The sequence below is a fragment of the Saccostrea echinata genome, unplaced genomic scaffold (assembly GCF_033153115.1).
Source record: "Saccostrea echinata isolate AGI-Se365-2 ecotype Australia unplaced genomic scaffold, CSIRO_AGI_Sech_v1 ptg000036l, whole genome shotgun sequence".
Taxonomy (NCBI): Eukaryota; Metazoa; Mollusca; class Bivalvia; order Ostreida; family Ostreidae; genus Saccostrea; species Saccostrea echinata.
In genome coordinates, this window is record NW_026889785.1 from 2,873,502 (window position 1) to 2,900,000 (window position 26,499).

Below are 26,499 nucleotides of genomic sequence, written 5' to 3' on the forward strand. Positions count from 1 at the left end.
TTTGACACGATATCTTGAAAATGCGTTGGTTGCTATGCAATAAAATTGGTTGCTATGGGCACATTACAGGATTTTTATCTCATAATATCACTATATTTATTGATAATGCACGAGTATAATAGCAAATATACATTAACAATTATCAATTTGGAAGAAACTGAAAGTTATCCTTAAAATTTGCTGTGTATTTTTAACGTTTCTTAAGAGTAAAAACATAAAATTTAACTGTTTTTCCCCACAAAAACAATAAAAATGCTTCTCAATTTTATATGTCATTCTTGAAGACCAACCTGTATTGTGTAATTATCGAATTCATTTTAATGTTCAGCTTGTTGTAGATTTTAAATATATAAGTTTAAACTTCAGAGGTAATTTTCAATTTTTCAAACTGTAAAACTGTACAATATTTGTGTTGCCATGGCAACCGATGCCTAGGTATTTAGATTTGCTTTTAAACTTTTTTGTATACTATGCATCTTTAATAAATAGCATAAAGTCTGTTGTAGGTGATATCTGTATTCTTTTTGTAAAAATATTCTTTAAAAAAAAGTTAAAATTTAAGTGTTTTTTCTTAACTGACGTTGGTTTCCATGGCAACACATAATAAGGGAAAAAAATAATAGTTTCGTTGGTCAAACATCATTTTCATGTATGTGAAAGTTGTGTACTATGAACACTTTTTACAACCAATAAAAGAAAACAGGGGGTTAAAATTTTAAGTTTCCATCTGAAGCTTGATGATTCGTGACATTCTCTCTTAATAGTGTGTCTTAAAAGTCATAACATTGATATAAAAGTATAAGAATCTTATCTTAAGACTTTAAATATTAATATCATAGTAAATATATGTATCATGATAAAATGGTAATTTTTTAAATATATAGGTCATATATTATGGTGTCCGGATAGGGCCATTTGCAAAAGCTCAACAGCGCGTTCAGAAAAACACGCCGTCGCGCTAACAAACAACACGCTGTCACGCTAACACAAGTTCGCACAACACGCCGTCGCGCTAACACACAACGCGCTGTCACGCTAACACAATTTCGCACAACACGATGTCACGCTAACACACAACGCGCTGTCACGCTAACACAATTTCGCACAACACGATGTCGCGCTAACACACAACGCGCTGTCACGCTAACACAAGTTCGCACAACACGCCGTCGCGCTAACACACAACTCGCCGTCGGAAATAATCTTCACGGAAATAATTGTCTGCGCATGATCTAAAAAAAAATGGACGAAATCCTAAGAGAGGTTGCTCTTTTACATTGTAAAGAGTTGTTTGAGGAACATAAGGTAGATTAATTGTAATAATTTGTACATTGAAAAGGATGGAACTATACTGTTTTAATTTTTTTGAAGTTTAAAAAAATCAAGTAACATTAATATACGCGGGTCCATAACTTCTTTTGAAAAGGGGTGCACCAAGCAAATTTTTTATATGGACGCGTATTTTTTATCCTTTAGAAAAGGTAACTCGGAAACTTTCATATTAATCAATTCATATAATATGGCTTTTTAAGTCGATATGAGACAGTTTTTCATATTTCTCATACGCACTTGGGGATCGGTAAGGATTTATCAGTACCTTCTCAGGGGCCAAAAATTGGCCCCGCCGGATCCTATTTCAAAAAAGCATGGTTCAAGTTCTAATGTTTTTTTCCCCATTATTATACATATTTTAGTACCTATTTAATTCTCTTTAAGAAGCAAAATAGCTCTTTTGTCCGTAAATATTTTCTTATCAACAAATTAATAAAGGTTTTTATTAAGTTTATAGATGGAACATGCTATCATCAAACTGATATTATCCTACAGACACTGTTTAGCCTGACTTTTAAAATGACGTCTTTCCACTTGCATTGCCAAAGTTCTGTAATTTACACAGTTGAATGGTTTTTGATTAGGTGAAAAAAAATTAGGGGATCATGCAGGGAGAGAACAATTTAAAAGAAAGAATTACCACTGGTTAAGTGCCATGAAAAAAGATATATATACTCTGATGAAACTGAATAATATTAAATGACCATTACTGTCTTAGCCACAAGCATTTCGTTAAATATTTTTGAGGTTTACATTCTCAGATGACATGGATGATGGACATCTATCCAAAAAAATCTAAAGTGTATATTCTAGTGTGGGTGTCAATAATGTACTTTGTGTACAATAACTAAAGGGGATGTGTGTTTGTCCTTATTTTTTAATTCATTTGTAAATTGTTTAAAATTTATTTTATCAATGATTTAAAGCCTAATTTTTCTTCAAAAGAATTAAATCAAATGTTTGATTGCCAGCTCTATTTAAACATAGAACCCAGACATAAGGGAAACATTAATGCATTACATGTTATTGAAAAAAAAAAATTATCATTCATTTTACTTATTTATTCATATTCCATTTTGTTAATATATGAAATTGAACTGCTTGGGTGACAATTATAGGTTATAGGTGAGTCTATAAAGAAAACTGTACTCAGTCACAATTTTGGCTAGGTGGGCTAAATAGTCCTGAGACAGATTATTCTAAAGTTCTTTTTCTTTACCAGAAAAGTGCCAAAAATATATTGGTGTATTGTAAACTACAGGTACTCTACGTTTTGTAATTAGGCATATATATATTTTCTCATTGAGATGAAATTGAGTTTTGTTGTTCCATTTTCATGCAAAACTGATCTTGTGTGATCATAATTTACTCAGTATTGAATTAAATAGCTCTTTTAAGAGAAGTGAATTAATAAGGAGATTAATGTTCTTAATATGTTAATGCTCATCCTGAAAAAAAAATGTTCAGATCGATTTCTTGAAAATTGTTCTTCAATTATTGTAGGTTGGACCTAAAGAAGTACTAACCTTGACCGATGCCGAGTTTGAAAAACTTGGAGTATTAACAGTTGGGGACAGAGCAAGATTGAGAAATCGCTGCAGAACCATTGTGCAATGTGTGTAATTATATAAATGCTAGAATATTTGCAGACCTATAACTCATTTTTGTATGATAAAAAGAAAAATATGATAAATCAGTATTAATAATTACACATGAAAACGAAAATTATGCCTTAATATTTACATTTGCAAATGTTTTCTTTTATATAACACTATTGAAAGCAATGCGTATCTATATCCGTATAAACACGGGTTCCTCGCGTCATAAACGTTCGACGTAATTTCTCAGTGACGTCATAAAGGGTCGACGCGCAATCAGAGGATCAAACACGTGCTGTTGGGTTTGAAAAATAAAACGTTTCACGCGTTAAAGATTATAATCAGGCAAGTATAAAATATGAATAAGTCACAAATGTAAATATAAGTAATAAGGTATCATTTTTAAACATCTATCGGGCTATAAATACGGGTTGGTACGAGATCAAATTTACCATAAAGCCCTTCGGGCTTTATGGAATTTGATCTCGTGACCAACCCGTATTTATATCCCGATAGATGTTTAAAAATGATACCTTATTTCTTAAATATTTGCATTGATTAGATGCATGCTGTTGAATTTGAAACTTTTTTGATATTGCAGTGCCAGACTCTCCCACACTTAGAAAGTTAAGAGAACTAAGCTCTCACCGGAATATACAAAGGAAGCAATTCGGCAGGTCAAATAATATATCCACCACCAGAAGAGTACATGTTGGTTGGATGATCAAAAAAAAAAGAAATTCTGTGTACTCGAGAGTCACTGGTGGTAAGGAGGTCATAGATATACATAAAAGTACCACTTTAGCAGAAATGAAGGAGAAATTTCTAGAAATTTATTTTCCAAATGGTGAAAATAAGATACAGGGTCTTCAATTGAAGGACTACAACTATTATATTGGAAACTATGCTGGAGCTCCAATTCAGGACACATTAAGTAATGGAGACCCCTTCACCTTGGAAGGTTATTACAATGAAATAAGAACTTACCCCATCAGATTGTACCTATTTACATCTGCAATCATATCACCAGGGGCGGATGAAGATTCTGTCATTATTAAAAAACAGTCAGTAAGTTAATTAATATATCTACCGGTATTTATGATTATCATTAAAATTGATAAATTTATCCATATAAAAATTCTTATGGTCAATTTCCTTATGATGATATCATGCAAGTTTTTTTTTATTTTCTATACTTTTAAATTATTTCTTATTCAGGGAGAACCACAGAAAAAAATCAAATTAGCAAATGAAAAAGTTCTGCAGGTAATTTTTATTTGTCTAGCCAATTGAAATGCAAAATTACTTTCAAGCATTTCAATTAATGTTTGGTGCAGTTATTTCCCTTTTCTATGTCTGCCTGATTTCAGTCCCATGTTTGCAGGAATTTATTTTCCTATAGGCCAGCATTTTTTTTTTTTATTTTTAGGTTTACCGTTGAAATTTTTGAATTAATTTTCAGAAAAAAAATGGAGAAAAATGGAATTAAGCGGGTAAATAGGTAAAGGTAGATCTGCATAGTCCATAGCAGCATCATAGCTTGGTTTAGTGTAAAATTTATCAATAGGAGTGCCATTCAAAATGTTTCACCCGTTCAGAGGACAAATAAAATGCTGACAACTTTGTTGCACAATGACATGTTGGTGAGATAATTATGTATATGTATTCAAAAGTATCTGCATGTAAGTTAATTTTCTCCCACAGGTTAAAAACTGCCCAAGTTAGCTATAGCCAGAGACATTGGCCAGAGACATTGTTTAGGTCTCTGCTGTAGGTTACAGTCTAAGCAACATTTATTTCTTCAGAATAGGATCACTTATGCATCAGATGTAATGAATAAAACTATGGGAGAAGTGAAGTTGATCATTTGAGGGTGAAATAAACAATAGCCAAAAGAAATGAAGTATTTCAACTATTAAAGAAAACAAGTATATACAAATATATACATGCATGTAGTATCGTCTTTGAATGTGGCAACCAGAAAAAATATTTTACTCTTAATTGAAAAAATTGTACCCCTCCCCCCCTTCCCTGTCTGTTATATGATAGGAATATTTACTTAAGGTCACAAGTATATTTTTAGAACAATTTCTATACAATCACTTGACACACATTTTAAAAAAAATGAAGATATCTTGAAAGAGTTAAAAAATTTGTATTTTGACCAACATCTCAAAATTTATATCACTGTCCCCAACTGGCAGACAATGAAATAAACAATTAAAGGTCCTATCTTTCTATTTGTAACCATTGTGTGGCAAGTGGCAAGGAGGCTCTGTTAGAAGAGCATCAAAAAAGAAGCAAAAATGAATGTACAAAAGTAGATAATTTATCCAAAAAAAAATGTTTTATTTCCTCCTCCTATGGAACTTTTTCATTCTGGTGTTTGTAAACCTAAAAATAAAAAAAATGCTGGCCAATTATTAGGAAGAGAGTATTGCGATCCTGCAGCAGGAATTTTCTAGTAATTTAGGCAGGTAGTTTCATATATAGTATAGTAAATTAAGGTTTTCCACCGGATTTTAAAATCCTCTGAGAGTTTTGTTCAAATCCTATCAAGACATACACATAAAGAACATAACACTGTTGTTTTAATATTGGCCTACTTGGACTGATACCAGTTACAGACAAGATCTAAACAACGGTGTGATGTCAGGTAACATCATCAATTATTTTAATACCATTATAATTAAGATTTCTTTGAAAGAAGAATATTTTTTGTTAAAGAAATCTTACACTTGTTTTTCCGGGTTTTCAAAACTCATTCATTTCTATTTTTATCGTGTTAGGCACTCGCAGAGTTGTCAGACTTGGGTGTCGAACTGTCATCATTTAATGTATGTCAAACATAAAGAACGTGGTCTGGATGCATATAGAATTCAAAATTATCAAGAGAGGAACTTATTAAGTAGCCTCATAATGTGTCAAGTTTCTTCTGTAAATTTGTAAGTTTAATTTTCCCTAGATCACTGCATTTAAATTGATAATGAGCAAGTAAAAAATAAATTACAGAAATGTCATACTTTCTAGCTTGTCCATCCTTTTAACTGCTTCGATCATTTTAACTATCTAATGTGAATCAGTTAAGGCTGATACACTACTCATAGGTATATTACATACTACAAGGAGTAAGTATTTGTCATAATATTCATGCACTGATCAAGAGGTGTACATGTTCTGGACAACGTTATAAAATATATGTAGTAACAAAGCTTATGAGAAATAAATATTGCAGCCCCCCCCCCCCCCCGGAAATCCTCCAAACCATTAGTTAGACTACAAGTAGACTTCAATGTTTAAATTAAAGTTTATGTAGGATGTATGCAGAAGAACGCCCTTTATATAGTTACAAACTGCCCCATCCATTTGCCTCATTTTGCATTGTTTTGACCTTTTATTTATTATTTCATTGAATATGTGATGAAAAGTAAAAAAATATTTCAGGATAAGAGTGATGATGAATTTGAAAGTCTGCCTAAACTAGTTTTGAGAAAATCAAAGAGAAGGAAAGAAGATAAAAAGGTATGTTTTAATTACTAATCAGTTGACATTGTGATAAAGCATTACAGTAAACATTATTATTTTGAAAGGGTGTCGTTGTCTTTGGCATTTCGATATATATATTCTAATTTCCTGGAAAAGAAAAGCTTTTGTGAAAAATTTAGGCATGTCTGAGGTCACAGGTTAAGCTAAAAAATTTTCAATTTCTTTTGTAATGTATATAAACAAGACTCATACATATACATGTGTGAGTGTGTGTGTGTGTATTATATATATATATATATATACAGGATTTTTATAGAACAATTTAAGTTTTATTTTGTAAATGCAAGGGAAGGAGAAGAAAATAATTTATGATATATATATGATTTTTTTTAGCACATATCTTGCATCTTTTATCATATGTCTTAATACTTTTAATTTCGCACCTCTCTTACATGATATCAAAAACAGTGTTTTATACTTTTGATGAAATTGATTCATTTGAGCATTTAAAACTGCATGGATTTCCAATTGAACAGAGCTCTTTGTATCAAATCTTACAGGTGAAGGATTCGGAGCCCAAAACTGCAACCATAGCTGAAATACCTTCAAACCCAGAAACAAGTCCAACAGTAATTTGATTTTGTCAACTTAATTATATTTATTTGATTTTTAGCTCACTTGAGCTGAAAGGTCAAGTAAGCTTTTCTGATCACTTTTTGTCTGACTGGGTCAATTTTAACCAAGGTTGGCACAAAGCCTCCATTGTTGAAAGGGATTCAAGTTTGTTAAAATGAAGAGTCATGCCCTCTTTCAAGGGGAGATAATTTAGAATTATTGAAAAATTGTTGACATTTTTTAAGAATCTTTTTCTCAAAAACCGATTGGCCACAAAAGCTGTAACTAGTTTTGAAACATCCTCAGGTAGTATAGATTCAAGTTTGTTCAACCATGATACCCAGGGGTAGGGTGGGGCCACAATGGGGAAGTTGGTTCAAATTTTTACATAGGAATATATAGATTAAAATCTTCTTCTAAAACCATTCGCCTTGAAAAGCTGTAACTTCAGTGAAAGCATCTTCAAATAGTTTTTCAAAATCATGATCTTTGGGGGTAAGGTTGGGCCACATTATGGGGATGGGGGGGGGGGGGGGGGGGTCCATGCTATTTTATTATTGTACATAGGAAAAAATTTGAAATCATTCTCAAAAACTCTAATATAATATATGGTATTATTTATGTGCAAGCATCTTGACATATTGTTGATACTACATTGTCCAGATATTTTGTATATGACTCCATAAAGCTGATTTTGTTATGAGTATTATTGCTCAGGTGAGTGATGTGGACCATGGGCTTCTTTTGTATGCTCTCGTGTATGGATCATGCAGTTAAGGAGTTGGGGTCAAGAAGTTAAAAGATATCTAATTGGTATATTGTGCTGTTAAAGCATCAAAGAATTGTTTGTTTCCTCTTGAGTTTGAAAAACTGAACTTGAAGGTTAAGTTCATGTACAATTCAATCTTTCATTAAAAAAAAGGAAAATGATATGTCCTGAATGTAACACTTAATAGAAAATTGAAAGATTTATTTATATTCATTATGTTGATTGCATGAGTGCTGTATATAATACTTCAAAACTTATTTTATTAGCAATGTTGAGATGTCATGCAGATGACACAAAATACATGTTTATATGTACAGTATGTTACAAAGAAGTATCAACAAATCATGCAGAGTCATTATAATTTAAGTCTGCATGATCATTCTTTCTAGCTAACATGTTAATTATAATTGTTACTCATAAACTTGAGTTATATTGATTTGGGTTTTGATTTTACAGGTTGAAGAATTGGAATCTGATGTCTCAGAATCAAGAGCACCAACAGTAAACAACATTAATTAATAGAATTAATTTACTGAAGCAACATAAACATGCGAAAAATCCAGCTATACTCTGTCCCAAGTTTCTGCTTCCACCACTTTTTGCTTTATATTTTGATAATAATTAATACATTTGTGCCTAAACTTCGTTCATCCACTGGAATGAAAAAAGTCCAGATTTTCTGTTTTGAAATGCCCCTTTGTATCATTACTCTTTAGGTTTAAATTCACAACCAAAAATAAGAACACTATGGGGATTTTACATTGCAAATGACATGAAAAGTACCCGGATGGTAACGTTGAAAAATTGTGTGAGCCAGGTGTCCCGAGTACTTCCGAATGAAGAAAAGATGTCAACATTTCCCATTGTACATCTCCATAGAAATTTGTTTTTGTTCATGTTAATTTCTCCAGGTAAAAATAGATGAAGTGACAGTGATGAAATCTTGGAATTTTCCCCTTATATTGATTTCAATTGTACTTCTTTAGCAGGTATGTGTGTTTTTGTTAAGGTTCGTCAAAAAGTGATGGAAACGGTAACCTGGGACATTTACATTTTATCAAATGATTCATCTATTATAATAAGTAAAATTTCCTGAAGTGAATTAAGGTTAAAACAAATGTTGTAGCTTATCAATGTTGGATCACATTTAATATTTGCACCAGCTGTCATATGAATAAATATTGGACAATCTACTAGTAGAATTCATAAGTCAATATATCATAATATTTTATGTGTCAAATTTTACAGACAGAAAAACAGGAGACCAAAAGCTCTGCTGATTCAGGAATACACATTCCATCTGATTCAGGAACCCCAACGGTAATTTGATTAAATGAAATTTATTTTTAAAAACTAGGAATTAGCATTTTAGAAAAAAACAAAAATGATATTTTCTATAATAACAAAATCTATTTTCTTAGATTGTTTTCAACAAAAATGCTGATAGTGTTTCAAGACCCCTGAGTATCAGGTAAGTTGATCTGTCATCTTGAGGTAGCTTGCGGGTTTGCTGACATAGGAGAAAAACGTATCTAACTGCGCTCATGTATAACTTTTTATAAGATGCAAAAGTCAAGTTGCATGACCTTCCCCATTATAAATTTTCTGAATCAGATGTTGTTTATACCTAATTGATGTGAAAACTCTGAACCTTTTATAATGCTACTCGTCTACCTGATCGCACATACATGTACATTTTGATATGCATGTTTGACATGACTGTATTTGCCTTTGTTGCACATTAATGTGATTATATGTCATTAATTTTCCTAGTTGTAATTTCAACGGATGTTAATTTTCAAAGTTAAGTTTTCACGATTCTTTTGAAATTTTGGCAATAACAATGTCACATGGTATGTAAGCGAGTCTTGTCCAGTCTGCTTAATTTCTTCATATACATACATGTAATTATCCTGTATTGTACTAGGGCCCGCCCATTTTATTCATTTTTATTAATTAAAAAGACGGGGTCACAAAACAGAATGGAATTCAATTTTACTGAGTCTAAAAATAATACTGATTACTAAATGCATCAGTCATTACAATAAGAAAATATCTGATCTATAGATACTAATCAGGATATATCAATTATATGCACTCTTAATTGGATCAATTATAGAAATCACGATTGATTTTTTAATTCATTATATTACTAAAAATGGGCTGCTGACATATAAGACCTCATCCTTTAATAGACACTAATTTCTGTTCTTTAAGGCTGCAAAGATGTTAGTTTGGATTTAAATTTGTGTAAAATCTTCTCTTTTTTTTTAACTCTGATTAGGTGAAAATTACATGGTCAGAATCTTTACATGTGTAATGGTCTCGGACCATTATGTCATGAATAACGTATTTCATGTCATTCTGAGGTCAGCAGAAATATGTGACGACCAAATCTATAGATAAAATCAAAATAATTTTGCATTTTTAGTTCAATTTTAGGAAGCATATTAAGATATGCAGAATTGCAGAAAGAACTGAAAAAGTCTTATTATTCCATGAATATATATTTTATTAAAAAAATTAAAGATTTTAAAAATTCTTTCATTATCTATATATAGCTATTCACTTCTACATTTTTAATCAGCATCTTTATGGATACATGTAATTTATAAACTGGTATGTACATATTCACATTTGCAAAAGTACCGGTATGTGTGCCATTGAAAAATTAATATCTTTTTCTGCTTTCTCCTGCAGGAATATGACAGCTGAAGAAATTCTTAAACAACTAAGAAATAATATAAAAATTGATGGTAAAAAAAATATTATTAATGTGGACAGGAACAATGTGTTGGCCACTAAAGATTCATTCAGAAGAGAAAAATTCATGGCTGACCAGCCATTATTTGTAAGATTTCGGGAGAAAAAGGAATTGATGACGGTGGTCCATCAAGGGAATTCATGAGAATGATTATGAAAGCAGTGTCAGAGTCTGCAATATTTGAAGGGGAGTCCAGAAGGAAGATGCTGTTGCAAAACCTGTTAGGTATTTATAGTTTTGATATAAATTTGTAATAACAGCTAGTATAGGGTAATGGTAAAAAAAAAATTGTAAGATTTATGATCCACATCCCCATGCAGGGCCCATAAATTTGGGGCTACCAGTAAACTGTAAAAAAAAAAAAAAAAAAAAGATGCTTTGTCTTTTTTGCTCTCTATATTCCTTGGCATCAGAAAAGTAAGTGCCTTGTTACGGTGTTCAGGAAAGACAGCCGCGATCTCTAAATTTGTGGAATTTGTGATCCCAGAATTAGGGGTATACATGTAATTCTGGTGTTGTGGTGGACTCAGTCCATTAATCATATAGTAAATTTACATTCATTCTTTAAAAATCTGTTTCTCGATCCGCTTCTAGGTTTTATCATAATTGTGGTTTTGATGAGCAAACAAGTATCTACCAGATGAGTGAAATTCCATAACAGCTACTATTATATAACCTTCACCTACTCTCCCTTTCCTCACTCCTCACTCCAGTTTTTTTATGAATAGTCAAAAACTTGAATGGGTTTGAAATCTGTAATTGTTTTTCCATCACATTATGACTACCTTATTTTAGCTGAAGAGAACGGTGATTATGAGACCTATGGGATGATAATAGCTTATTGCTTGGTGCATGGTGGACCAGCACCAAGATTTATGTCAGAGTTCATGTTTGGGCTTTTGGCCTATGGGCCGAATTCAGCAGATCCAACCATAGATGACATTGTTGATGATGAATACAAGAAACAAGTTCAACAGGTATTTTTGATTTATAAATCAAATTAATCCTCGTTTGCATGACAGTTATTTTTTATCAAAATACCACTGTAATTAAGGTTTGTGTAAGCACCTATAGCTATGAGTAAATTTTCTGTATATAATTATAATTGTTTTTAGCTCTACTGGTCAGAGACCAGAAGAGCTTGTGCAATAGTAACATATCCGTCGTCCGTCCTTCTGTCTGTCTGTCTGTATAAACAATTTTTCAAAATGCTACTCCTCCTATAGTTTTTGTTTGATTTCAATATAACGTGGCACAGAAGTAGACTTAACATTAAGATACATAATTCTATTTATTGTTTCATGTTGCAAAGTTTCAAATCCAAGTGCTACTTTTCCTTTGTTATACGTACAGACCAGTAGAGCTTCAGTCTCATCAGAGACTTCTGGTTTTTAAATGCAGTTATTTGTAACACTTTCAATTTCTATCAAATAAATTGCACAAACTGTATTAATGAATGGCCTGAACTAAATCCTGCATATTCATATCTATCAAATATTTACCCTCATTAATCAAGGATATCTCCCATGTTTTAAATTTTTGTCCCCCACTTTAAGGCAAGTGAGGGGACATTAAATCTCATTCATCTGTCTGTCCGTCAGTCTGTAAGTCTGTCTGTCTTTCACAAAAACTTTAACCTTGGTCATATCTTTTGAGTGAGAAGAGATAGGACTTTCATATTACACATGTGTATTACCTGTGACAAGACCTTTCTAATACATTATGATTTTTGACCCCATGACCTTGACCTTGAAGTTTGACCTACTTTTAAAAAATTTAAATATTACTTTAAATTGTCCATAACTTTTGAAGGAGAAGAAATAGGGCTTTCATATTATACATGTGTATTACCTGTGACAAGAATTTCCAAGCATGCTATGATTTCTGACTCCTTGACCTTGACCTTCATGTTTGACCTAATTTTCAAAAAATTCACCTTTGGTGATAACTTTTGAATGACATATGATAGGGCATTCATATTTGACACAATATGCTGTAAATACATATAATGACATCTCACCCACAAAGACACCAAAAGCGGGGGACCACAATTTTTTGAAATTGTTTGTTGATATTACACTGAATGATTGGTATCTATATTACCCATTACCTGTCTGCTCAGTTCCTGTGTTGCTAAATTGGTGGCAGATATGTTTCCAAAAGAAAAATCTTTGTTTCAGATTGAAATGTCAACAGATATTTCATCTTTTTTTGATGCTGTTGATCCAATGAGGCCACTTTTGGATTATATTGGTGCTTTTCCATTAGCTGTGCCAAAAAGAAAAAATGAGCTTGTCCATGCTTTATGTAGGCATATAGCTGTAACAAGGATTGAGAAGTCACTTAAACAGTGAGTTTTACGTAACTGTGTGTGCTTTTTACCTCACCTGTATATAAAATGCTAGAAATGGACTTGCATGCAAGGATCTCTTATTAAGTAATGAACCTTTATTAACGGTTATTTGAATGACTTTAAAATATATGGTTTGGAATATATGATTTTATTTGTAGGAGTTGTATTTCACACTCTAGAATATTTTTACTTTTACCCAGGTTCGTTCCAAAATATTATTGTTCTGGACCAAGATTAACTTTCCCTAAATAAAACAACTTGTAAAGTTTCAACAATTTATTATACAAAAAAAAAATGCAATAATGAAAAAACATGTAATACCTGATTCAGGTGGAAAAGGTGTCAACCCTAGACCTAGTCAATGAGTAGATACACTACTGATAATATAAAGGTTTGTCATGATTTAAATAGCCAAAAGAATAAAAGAAGTGAAAGTGACCAATAGATACTTTTCATGCTTGACTGATAATAGAACACCGATAGCCAAAATATATCTCTCGGTAGAGCTGTATTAATCTGAATACCTTTAATATTATGGAAAGCCAAAAGTGAAATCTACTACATATTAAAAGGTTTGGCAAGTTAATTAATTATAATTAAAAAAAAGTTATAGTTTATTGTATATGGTAATTGCTTTTTCCTGGGGTAAAGTCAGTGAGGCAAAATAGGGGTTGACTTGTTACCACAGGATGAATTAAGAATTTTTATCTCAAAATCCTAATTATCTTGTTTTACAGATTCACCAAAGGTCTACAATGCCTTGGTGTACTTGACAGGATTAGAAATTATCCTGATGCCATGAGAGGACTCTTTGTCCATAAAAGCGACCTTCTTCTTGATGCAGTGGAAATGGACAACATGTTCCTTATTAAGTTCTCTGAGGAAGGCAGTAACAAGTATATAAATGAATTAAGAATACAGACTTACTGGAGAGATTATTTAGTTGAAATAGAAGGTATTTATTGTAAATGATAGGAATAGGATCCAGACTTTTTAGCTCACCTAAACTGAAGGTTCAAGGTAGCTTTTCTGATCACCTGTTGTCCATCTGTCCGTCTGTCTGTCTATAAACTTTTCACATTTTTGACTTCTTCTCTAAATACAAGAACCACTGGGCCAAATGTAACCAAACTTGGTACAAAGCATCCTTATGGGAAGGGAATTCTAAATTGTTAAAATAAAGGGTGAAACCTTTTCAAAATGGAGATATATAATCACAAAACAGTGAAAATAAGGTGTGTGTCTTTAAAAATCTTTTTCTCAAGAACCACTGCATCAGAAATGCCAATAATTTATACCAAAGCTTGAACATGTTTATATAGTGAAGATTCTTATTTGTTAAAACCATGACCCCCAAAACAATACAGGGACCCAAAAGATAACAAGATGGGTCAGTTGAGGTCAAAATTAAAAAAAAATGTTTGTTTGCCCTTTTCCGACCCAGATTTTTAATGATGGGTAGGTAGGTAGAAAAAAATATTTTATTTTTTCTTCTTAAAATTATAACAAGAAGCATAAGGGTCACAATGCTCGACTGTGTCATTTTGCTTAATTGCTGCTCTTCAGAAGGTTGTTTTTGAAAAATCTTCCTTCTACATTCCCGTGAAAGATTGTGGGTCCAAGTCTCATGACATAATCAGACTTTAATCTTCGATCATTACATGAAGATTCTGAATATCAGTATGACTAATGTGGCCTTGCTATTCTTAAGGAAAAATGTTCAGCGATTTTATTATTATATTATTATTATATAAAGAATAATTATTATAATACATGCATTAATATTATATTATTATATATATTATTATTATGTAAAATTAATCCCCAATTTTAACCCCAACCTAACCCTAGTGTCCCTCTTTGAGCAAACTTGAATCCTCAGAACATGTAGATTTCACACCCTAAATTCTCACCTTTGCGTGCAGTAAATATCCAAGGCGGCAAGGGCTGTATGCACTGAATGAACAAAAAAGCTAGTCTAGGATTACCACAGATTTAGAAAATTATATTTATTTTTAATGCTACTAATCAAAGCATCTAAAAGACCTCAACAAAGTTTTTAAATGGATTAAAACAAATTAGGTTGAAATGATTCAATAAAAAATTGTAAATGTAAAAAGCAATAAAATATTTTGAGTCGGGCCGATTTTTGTGGGTCGGTTGGCTAAGGGCAAACAAACAATATTTTAATATAGGCCTGATGCATCTTTGATCTTGGGATATTGATGTCCAAAAAAGTAGGCTTCTTTTTATACATTGTTTTTATGTATTGTCACTTGGAATATATTTGAGAATTTTGGTGAGTTTAACAGTCTTTTAGAAGAGTTTCATGTTTATAAATTTCGACAGAGATACAAGAATTGTTGTTCAGCTGCGATGTGGCCCATGGGCCTCTTGTTTAAGATTGTATGCATATATCTGTGAACGATTACGGGTTCTCAACACCTTTAGGAAATGTATTCAAATCAGCACAACTGAGATTTTACCTTGAAGATGTATGCATGTCAAGCATTTATCTTCAGAAATGAAAAAGTACTAGGAAAATAGCAATTCGGGATTCTAAAATGATCATCAAAGACCCTTTTATTCAAGTAATCACATATCCATTCTGAATTAATTCAAACTCTGGATCTGTAAGTCAGTTAAGTATTATAAATGTCATTTCCATTGAGCTATAAAATTATACCTGAAACAAATAATTTCACAAGATGATGAAGTGCCCATTGTAGGGTGACATATTAAAAAATAAAATTCACAGGTTTTTATAGGACCTTTATTGTGGAATGTCAAAGGATAATATTTTCATGAATATCTAAATTATCACATACCGGTACTTTCAAAGATTTTTACTAATAATATATAGTTAAGGTGCATTTTAGCTTACTTTGCACATATATATATATATGCATGAATTGCTATTAGTAAACAAAATTATCAAAAGTTGACTATTGCTATTTTAAAACCTATGGTTTTTATTTGTAGATACGCCCGACAAATTCAAATCTATCTTGGCTTTTGTCACAGGGTTGGATTCAGTTCCACCTTTGGGGTTTTCTCCACCACTCAAATTAAAGTTTCGTCATCCAGAAGCAGAAGAAAATTTCAGTGTGTTTGCTACCCCTTATGCAAACACATGTTCCAACACTCTGAGCATTCCTGTCACCGAAACATACAGTGCGTTCAAAGAAGTCATGGACAATGCACTAGATTTGGGTTGTTTATTTACTGATTATTGAGAAATGTTAGGTGGTGTATATATATCCATGTGTTTAACTCACAGGTTAGAGTTAAGATATTAAAGTGTGCATGTGTTCAGATTGTATTTAGGTTTTATGATGTGTATTTTAAAAAGTCAATAAACTTTTTAATATTTGCAAAATTGTTCACTGATTGAAATTGTGTGAATTAATTGTGAAATGAAAATGGCAAATTTTTACTCATTTTGTTTCAGTTGGTATTAGCTGGACTTTTAGCAAGCTATTCAATATTTCACTATGGTACAATTATATTTACTTATATTTACTTTATAACTAGTCAATTATTTTCAATACAAATGTGATACAAAATACTGATATTTTCTTAAAACAATATTATGATATCAGTTTCTTTCATTACATGCCCCCCCCCCCCAAAAAAAAAACCTCATTGTATTATAAGAAATTATTAGCGTATTTATTAAGGACATGCATGTTCAAATTATGGAAAATTTTCATTGTATAAAGCTATAACATATTGAAGCTTTTTGCTTCAGAAAATGGTCACAAAATTAAAATCTTAATAACACCAAACTTCTGGTTTAGGATAGGGCAGGACTTTATAACCAATGTATTATTGTCATGACAATACAATGTACCTGAAACACCAAACTGTTACTGTTAACATATTCAGGCCAACGAAGCACCTGAAAGGTTTATTATCATGAACTGGGAATATAAAGTAGTCCATGAGAGTGAGAGAAGTTTGCTTTTACATGTATTATAAGAGAATAATATGGACAGTCAAGTGATAAATTAGGTTATTGGACTAGAATATGTTGCCCATATAGGCAGTTCATTTTTAGTTTAACTGTGATCAGAATTTTTATATCTATGTTTCTGCTTGTTTATTTGCACTTTGAATGTGCAAATTTAAAGCTACAGATAGTAGTGTGTACCAATATTCTTATGATTGACAATAAAATTTCAAATTTTGGCCGAGTTTTTTTATGCCCTGGAATCAAAAGATCCCGAGGGTATATTTTTGTTTTGTCCTGTCTGTCTGTTGTCAACTTTAACCTTGCCAATAACTTTTGACTGGTTGGAGCTATGACTTTCATATTTCATATGTGTATTCCTTGAGACAAGACCTTTCTTTGGGTACCATCATATTTGACCTTGGAGTTTGACCCACTTTTGCAAAATTTTATGAGACTTTAACCTTGGCCAAAACATCTGAACAGTTGGTGTTTGGGGTTTTCAAACTTCACATGTGTATTCTTTGTGACAAGGCCTTCCTTTGGATACCAACCACTTTGACCTTTTGACCTTGGAGTTTGACCTACTTTTGAAAAACATTAACCTTGGCCATAACTTTTGAATGGTTGGTGCTAGGGCTTTCATACTTCACATATGTAATCCTTGTGACAAGACCTTCCTTTGGATACCAACAACTTTGACCTTGACCTCGACGTTTTACTTACTTTTAAAAAACTTTAACCTTTGCCACAACTTTTGAACAGTTGCAGCTAGGGCTTTCAAATTTCACAGGTATATTCCTCGAGACAAGACCTTTCTTTGGGTACCAACATTTTTTATCTTTTGGCCTGGATTTTGACTTGCATTTGAGAAACTTTAACCTTCGCCATAAGCTGCCATATGGGGGCATCAGTGTTTCACAAACACATCTTGTCTTCTTTGTAAAAAAGAAAATTCAGAAATAATGAGTTCACAAATTAAGTCTACTATTTTCTATAAGGAGGAGTCACAATTCTCAAATCAATGGCAATTGAATAACTGCAGAGTCTGATTGTACAAAACTGAGATTCTTTGATCCTCAGCCATATAAATTTCATAGTTAATTGTTATTTGCCAATATGTGCATTTTGAGTTCATGTTTTAATATCAAACAAAATGATATGACTCCAGTGTATCATGGCATATAATAAACTTATGTACATGTATCACATTTGCTCATTTGAGATGTAAATTAATAAGGAAAATTGTTTGAATTGAGATTTGTGTAAATTAAGAATTGCGTCAAATTATATTGGAAGGTCAAACTCTCTTTGAACATAAGTCAGATATTCTTCATGTTACCATTTACCCAGTCATTTCTAATTACCATGTTGTAATTGAAAGAACGCAATATTATTTCCAAGATACAAGCCAAATCTGTGATATAAACAAAACATGTCCTGATCAATAAGTTATCAAACATTGCTGAGGAGCAAACATCGTTAATTAAGACAATCAAATAGCTTTCATTACATCAGACAAAATTATAGGTGGCCTTTAGGGTCAGATGGCTTTTGGTGTAGCAATGAATTGAAATACAAGGTTCATGGGGGGTTGAAATGACTGTCTTTCAGTTTCTGAAATAATAAATGCATGAAACTCCTTTTGGATGTATAACCATGCAGGTTGGGGTCATTAAGACTTGTGAATTATAGAGAGACATGGCAATCAAGTATATGTATAGGCTACATTGTATGTACAATGTCAGTGGAGACTGCAAATATAGAGCATTTGACTTAAAATGCAAGGGTTATATTGGTTGAAATTAGGAAATTTACTTCATGGCCAACTACAGTTGATCTTGGTAGTTTAATTCCCTTTGTACTAATTTATCTAAATGAACCATAAATAATTATAGTTTCCCTTTTTTAAAACTTTATTCCAAATTTATTCTGATAACAGATTATTCTACCATACAGCCATGTGCTGGATAATTAAATGGTGTTCATCAGCAAAAAATTATATCATATTCAAGCATTTAAGTAAGATATGAGCCATTCATACAAAGCAAGTGCTTCACTATAATTTGTTGGCAACAACAGGGAATTTTCAAGTATAATGTTTTTACATTCCTCTTCAAAGTCTGGTAAACATCCAAAAGCACTTTGGCGAATGCAGAATTCTTCAGCTGCATCCACATCAGCAATGTCTATCTCCATCTTAAAATTGTGTGTATCTGCAGAATAAATACAAATTAAGGTTAGGAACATATCACAGTGACTTCTCTCCTTATCCACTCTACTATATGGTCTATAGATTTGGCCAGTTTTGGTCTGGGACCCAATTTATCAAAAGGTTAACAAATGACATGAAGGTGATGGATAAGTGGTAGGGTGTATGCTTATATTTAGTTGGTCGTAAAATGTTTCAAGCATTATTTTAGTCATATATAATGATATCATACTAAGTTATAATGTCTGGCACACTTTGGGATCCCCACCTTGACAAATCCATGAACCAGATCTGATACAATTATGATACCTAATAATACTTTATGCTAGACATAAATGTTAAATGAAAGGTGTGTGCCTTGTAATGAAATGGGGTCAAGTGTTTTACCAGTGGAAGAACATTTTAGAGTAATTCCTGAAAAATGGACCTTGGATTAATAGGAGAAAAATTATTTACAAAGATTATCAATAATCTATTTATTTGACCTTGAAACTCAAAGCATTTAATCTTTATTCCCTAATGCACTAGGTTACATTGGACCAATAGAGAAAATTAAAGGCATACTCCAAGAGAAGTGGAATTTTTAAATTTTATGCCTTAATTTGTAATTCTTTGACATATTGGACCTAGCTTAGTTAATTTTCTCAAAATACTCCATTTGTGAAGTACTGGTACATGCAATTATCGATATTAGAACAAATAAAAACACCAGACTTACTAACTGTAATTATCAACTTTGACCAAGCTAACATTATATTGCTATATACAATTTACCTACCCGGTACTTTGACCGAACTAACCTTATATAGCTATATACAATTTGCTTTGATCTTGATGTATGCAAATTAAAATTAGGAGAAATAAGACATATATTTCCTTAATTACCATATAACTCTGGAAGATAATACATCAAATCTGGTTTTCCACCAGGCAGTCCTGCAGACTTTGTGTGTCGAATTCTGTGTTGATTCCACTCTTGAGCACATTTATTTAGATCATCTTGAACAAGTTTTGTGAAACAGAATCGCAGACATTCCCTGTAATTAAGATGCAGTGTTCTTTTTCAGCAGAAAACTAATTTATGCAATTGTTTCTCTGTTTGGGATGCTCAAAATAAAAGAGACCCCTACCCCCTCAATTCAGATGTATAATTATATACATGCAGACTCTTGCATGCAAAACACTCGAAATTGAATGTTGCATATGATGCAATGCATGTACCGGGGTATGTATCTATAAGCTAATAATTGGTGATTGAGTCACAATTATGAAAGATATAATAACTCAGGAATAGATTGCCTATTATATATAAATTACTCCCAAAGTCAAACATCATGACCTATACATGGAACTTTCAGACATGCCAGACCTTCCACCCAACCGGGAAGATCTCTAAATTGAGGCGTAACAGTAATGTACTATAAGATCACAGCTCAAACCACACAGTCAAACAATTATAACCAGAGGCCCTGAGTGGCCACATTGCTCATCTGAGCCACCATGTATAGCCATATTTTAACTCTGATCAATTCAGCTTTATGGTATCGATTACAAAATATCTTGCCAATTTAGTCATCTACAAGATCATGTTTAAAAAGATCTTCAAATTTTTCTCCACATAAACATTGAGCCTATTTTGTCATTTCATATTTTTTCATATTTTTTAAAGATGGTATGGACACCTCCATATTGTGATGTACTGTACTTCCTATATTCTATAAACAATAAAATCGAGTATAATTATATACAAATTGTCTTTCCTAAAATTGTTATCTAACAACAACGTAGCGCAATGGGTTAGAGCGTTAACTGCCAATTTGTAAGTCATGAGTTCGAATCCCGCTGGGCCTAATTATGTGTAATTTTTACCTTTCAAAAAATTTTTTTTTCATAAAATATTGCAGAATTTTAAAACGGTGAGAGTATTTTGATTACTATGTACTATTATCCACATTCATATCAACAGGTGTCCCAAACCACCTTAAAAGTAGATTTTTCTCTATTTATTCCTATGTGAAAATTCAACCCCCATCCCCTCCATTGTGGCCCAACATTACCCTGGGGAACGATTTGAACAAGCTTGAATCTACACTACCTAAGGATGCATCCACACAGTAATAGGTTCAATATTGAAAGTCCTGATGCCATTGTCATTACATGATTACAACAAGTTAAAGCTTTTCTGGCCAAATGCTTTTGGATAAGATTTTTTAAAAGGCCTACAAATTTTCAATTACTTGAAAGAGGGTGTGGCTCTTCATTTTAACAAACTCTAAGGATGCTTTCTGCCAAGTTTTCTAAAAATTGGCCTGTGGTTCTGGAGAAGAAGTAAAAAATGTGAAAAGTTTACAAACAAACATACGGACAGATACAGATGGATGCCGGACAGAAGGTGATCAGAAAAGCTCAATTGAGCTTTCAGCTCAGGTGAGCTAAAAATGATTCATTAACTGATCAGACCCTAGGCCTTGTAGAGTACTCAAGATAAGACCTATATTTAAACATGAAAAGGCTATAAGACACAAAAAAAAAACAATTTAACTTGTTTAATACAAATGCACATGCATATCATGAAATCAGGAAACTTTGTGGTTTCCCTGGGAAAATTCTTCATAATTCCTGTAAAATTTAGAGTTATAATGAACTCGTATATATTTTGAATTTCTTGATAATCATATAGAACTGATTTAGTCCTGTAGAGGTGTCATTTTAATTTAAGCATAACAATTAGTCTTACATCTTTTATGACAAATTTTAATTAAATCTTACAAGTAAAAAAATTATTTCTGTACTTATTCATTTATATAAAAATCCTTCATCTTTGGTTTTTTATTGGTGATTTTAGGTTTCCAAAGAAGGTTTTTTACCAGTATTTAATACTTCAATGAGCATATTGACTCAATTTTAATATCATAGGAAGAAAAATGTGCATACTTTTGATTTTGCTGTACCTAATATACGACTTCTGTAAAAGGAAGGGTCTATATGAAAAGCAAACAGTGTTACATGTAAGCCACACTGTTGACAATAACCCATCTTTGAGGAAATCTGTAAACCCAGATCAATCTAAATTCTTAATTCCTTAATTGCAATCTTTTGGACAAAAGCAATGCAGGCATGCATATATATAGAGACATGAAATTTACATGGCCTCCATCACTATACCTCTTCATCACAAAGAATTAAATGGAAGTCCACATAATCAGTCTGGATTAATCCAAAATTGAAATTTTGTGTCTAGCATTTAAAATTTGAACATGCAATTAATGAGATCTATAGATCCTAGTATGAAAGTGTACTGTATCCATTTTTTTTTTTTGGTGAAAGAACTTACAGTTGAACATGGTTTGTGGTGGAAAACTTTCCTATGTGCTCTAAATTGCTAAAAAACTCCATCCAGAATTGTCCACCACCTTGTTTGTTTGACAACCACCATCGTTCTATTCTCTGAAGCGGAGCAAACGAGAACATTTATTGGGATTAGTTGTTTCATTTTTAATTCATATTACATACTGTTTAATTACAAATTATGTAAAATTAATTTAGACATATTAATGTTTATAATACTTGATTTGAAGGTGATGATCCTGTTAGAAAACTTCTCTCCCCAGCCATATCATCATCATGGTACCACCGAAAGGCCCGTTGAATATCAGCTATGATACAGTTTTCTGTTCCTTCATCTGATCTGATACACCTAGGAACTCCTTTAATTCAATACATATTGATAGAGAGGAGGGTGGTTAAAACCATGCAGTCATTAAATTGACCATAAAAGCACTGATATACCGGTAACTGGTAATATGTTTATTATTTTAGAATCCCACTTTTAATTAGCACGAGAATAAATATATGCACAATTCACATGATAAGAGCTAGTGCATGGGTCTAAATCAATTCTATATATGCAAAAATTCATATTATCCATGTTTATAACCTTTAATTTTACAGCAATTATTAAGATATGATTAAAATTGTTGCAGTTAAGGCATATATTTTAAATCATATATTATAATCAATTAAACTTGCTGTATAAAGTTTATTTACTGTTATACATATTGTTTTCTATGATAAAAATCTCATAGATGCTTTGAGGAAGTGAAGAAGATTCATTGAAACTTCATCATAATGATTCTTTCATGGACCCAACATTATAAAGTCTACATACTCCATGAGATCATAAAAAAATCATATTTTATGTTCACCTATAGTTACTTTGCTTAATGCACTAAATTCAATTAAAGCTGATCCATTATTTCTTATGGATTAAGTTTTTACTTAATTGAAAGATAACAGATTTTTCAAACACAATTAACATCTACATTAATGTTTTTTCTTTAGAAAATGTTTCAAGTATTTCAAACTTGTCATAAAAATATGGAAGAGTGACCTTACCTTTAATTTCTTTTAAAAAATCCAAAAAATATGAAGCGATCACCCTGGGATCATTGTTTGATCTGCCTACTTTTAGCCACAACACACGCCTTGAAAATCTTTGAAAAAGATATGTGAGGAAATATTTTTAAAATAGAACAGAACAGTGTAAATTTTTCTTTATGAAACATACATTACCAAATATATGATTGCAAACGTGCTCTTTGGTCTTGACAATGAGCACTTTTACATATCAACCAAGGAATTGTATTAATGCACTGACAGCAAGTGTTTCAGTTGTGGCGAAAGCATTCTTGGCATGAAACTATTTCTTTTGTTACATATATTTTAATACTGGTAATATTGAAACATGTGATACATAACACAGAAATTTATAACACATACCCACAAACACATCCATGAATAGCAAATCCAAACCTCTTAAGCTTATCATACCCATCCACATGTAAAAGATAATTAGGTCCTTTGTTATGATATACTCTTCTCTTTAGACGCCTCTGTTTTCTTTCCAAAACACCAATAGGGTCCAATTCCTTTTGAATGGCTAAAACTTGTTCTCTTTATTCAAAATAATGATGGGCACAATTAAACAAAAAAAAAAAAATCTGAGTTCACCACTGGATGAAAAAAACAGTTTCCGCATGGCTGAAACACTGCTGAAACTCTGCGGAAACTTAAGCTTCCTAATAGTTTCCGCAAAGTTTCAGTACTGAAACTTCAAGTTTCATCAAGTTTCCGCAGTGCGGAAACTTAAGGTGTCCACGAATCCAAATGGTTTCCGCAACTGAAACTTGATGAAACTTGAAGAATATGTAAGGTTTCAGCATGCGTAAACAGTTGATATACATGCAGCATACTATGGTTTCCGCATTGCGGAATCTTGATGAAACTTGAAGTATATGAATGGTTTCAGCGTGCCTAACCATTTGATAGACAATTAGTATACTATGGTTTCCACATTGTGGAAACTTGAAGAAAGTTCAATACATATAGTCTCAGCTTCCACATTAGATAAATTAAGAATTGATATTTTATACAATTTGTCAAGATTCTACTTGGCATTTTTTCATGATGGTAGTTGAAAACTAAAACAAAATTTATTATTTGCTTCTTCAAGCCCTGCCATGAGTGTAATTCATTAATGTAATGTCTTTCATTTACGTAATGTCTTTTCTATTTACAGCAGATTGACCATACCTCCTTCACTAAACATAAACTGTCAATTTCAGAAAACAATTTGAACAAAACATATGTTTTTTTTTTAATTTAATTTCAATAAGATGCATGTCTAATATCATCAAGAATATGTAAAAGTAATTGGGATAATAAATGCTTAATTTCACATCAGTGGTAGCCAACAAGCATCAAGGGGGATTCCTTTGTCAAATAATCAGTTTGTAGTCCAACATAATCCAACAGAAAAGTCCCTGAGTGGTTGACTTCAGTTCTTGACGACTCGCTTGCACTTATGTTAGCGGTGGCTGTATGTTTTCTGAACTGTGCAACACAACACTGTAGTCTGCATGTATGACATGTTCCCGTTTCTGTTGACTTTAACATGTCAGTGCTTAAGTACACCAGAGACGTGGTTTCATCCTTGTGGAAATAATGTCATGTTCAAGTTGGATTGACCTGCTCATCAGCTATTTGAACCAGACTGGTTCAACCTATTGAAAAATATATGAATATAGTTTAACAGAATCCCTAATACTGTTATAGTACAAGCCCTTGATTTATTAATTATTATTAAATTTCACAATTTCAGCATTTTTTTACTAGAATGATTTTAAATAATCTAAAAATTTATGTGTACTTGCTAGTCTATTAAAGTTGCCCCTTTTAAATTCTAAGGACAATAAAATTAAACAAACTTGAATTTAATCTAAATGTACATGAGTATATACACACATGTATATTCATATCGATATTACGTGTTATCCCTTTGTTCCAGAGTCTCAGAGTAAATAAAGGATTTCTTTTTTCATTTTACTCACACATCAAAATATAACCCCCTCTTTTAACCCCACCCTAGACCCATAGGCCATGATTCATGATATTTGAATAACATAAATAGGCTTGTTGTTAAATACTTGTTTTGAAATAATTCATATAATTTTAATAGGTAGCTCACAAAGTGTGGCTGACATACTTCCTTTTTTTTTTATTAAAAGGGGTCATTTATTTTATTGAATACATTAGCATGTGTGTGACATAAAACAGAGAATTATGTTTGAACATCCTTTAAAATGACTTAATATTTCTGTTCATCTCTGAATTTCTCCTCTTTATTCCTATGTCAAATTCTGACCCTCTATTGTGGCTTCAGCCTGGGCCCAGGGAATATGATTTGAATGAAAATGAATCTGCACTCTATAAGTACATGCAGATCTATGTTTTTGAAAATAAAAATTTATATGTTACCCTAAATTATTCCCTCTTTTCCAAGATACATGTATTTCTCTTTCAAAGAGGGTGTGGCACTTCATTTAAACATACTTGAATCCCACTGACCAAAGAATGCTTAAAGGACTTATCGCATGATTTTTCAAAAATCTTAATTTTATGAAAAATATTATCTACAACCTTGTTTATTAAAATTCTGAATACAATAAACGTTGTTGAGAGCATATTTTAAGAGATATTGAGAGTTGAAATTCAAATACGGCAATATGCATATGCTTCTTTGCTTTTTTAACCAGAAGTAGAAAACAATATTTTCAAAGAATTTTTGCTTTTTCACTTTATAATCAATAGAAGCCCCCCCCCCCCTTCTCACAAGAACCCTTAAACCTGGGGTCATAAAATTCACAACTTTGGAAGAGGCACTCTTGCATATCATAACAATGTACTTAGTTTGATAAAACAATACCCAGGGGCAGAGGAGAAGATTTTCAAAGAAATAATTCACCTTCACTATAGGATCTATATAGCCCCGCCCTAGCACCAGAACTCCTGTCCCCGGGACCATGAATTTCACAATTTTGGAAGAGGCATCCTTGCTTATCATAACAATGTACTTAGTT

The 26,499-nt window shown here is 32.1% G+C and overlaps 1 protein-coding gene, 1 long non-coding RNA gene and 1 pseudogene across 2 annotated transcripts in view; 1 reads left to right on the forward strand and 2 right to left on the reverse strand.

Annotated features, from left to right (window-relative positions):
* LOC133199874 (E3 ubiquitin-protein ligase RNF12-B-like) overlaps positions 1 to 26,499 on the reverse strand; it is a 70,497-nt gene that overhangs the window by 13,555 nt on the left and 30,443 nt on the right. The window lies entirely within an intron of this gene.
* Positions 1,228 to 16,578, forward strand: LOC133200035 (uncharacterized; annotated as a pseudogene).
* LOC133199877 (uncharacterized) overlaps positions 24,765 to 26,499 on the reverse strand; it is a 9,838-nt gene continuing 8,103 nt past the window's right edge. The window contains exon 3 of the long non-coding RNA XR_009722856.1: positions 24,765 to 25,143. This is a non-coding gene — a long non-coding RNA (uncharacterized LOC133199877). The remainder of the gene's footprint in view (positions 25,144 to 26,499) is intronic.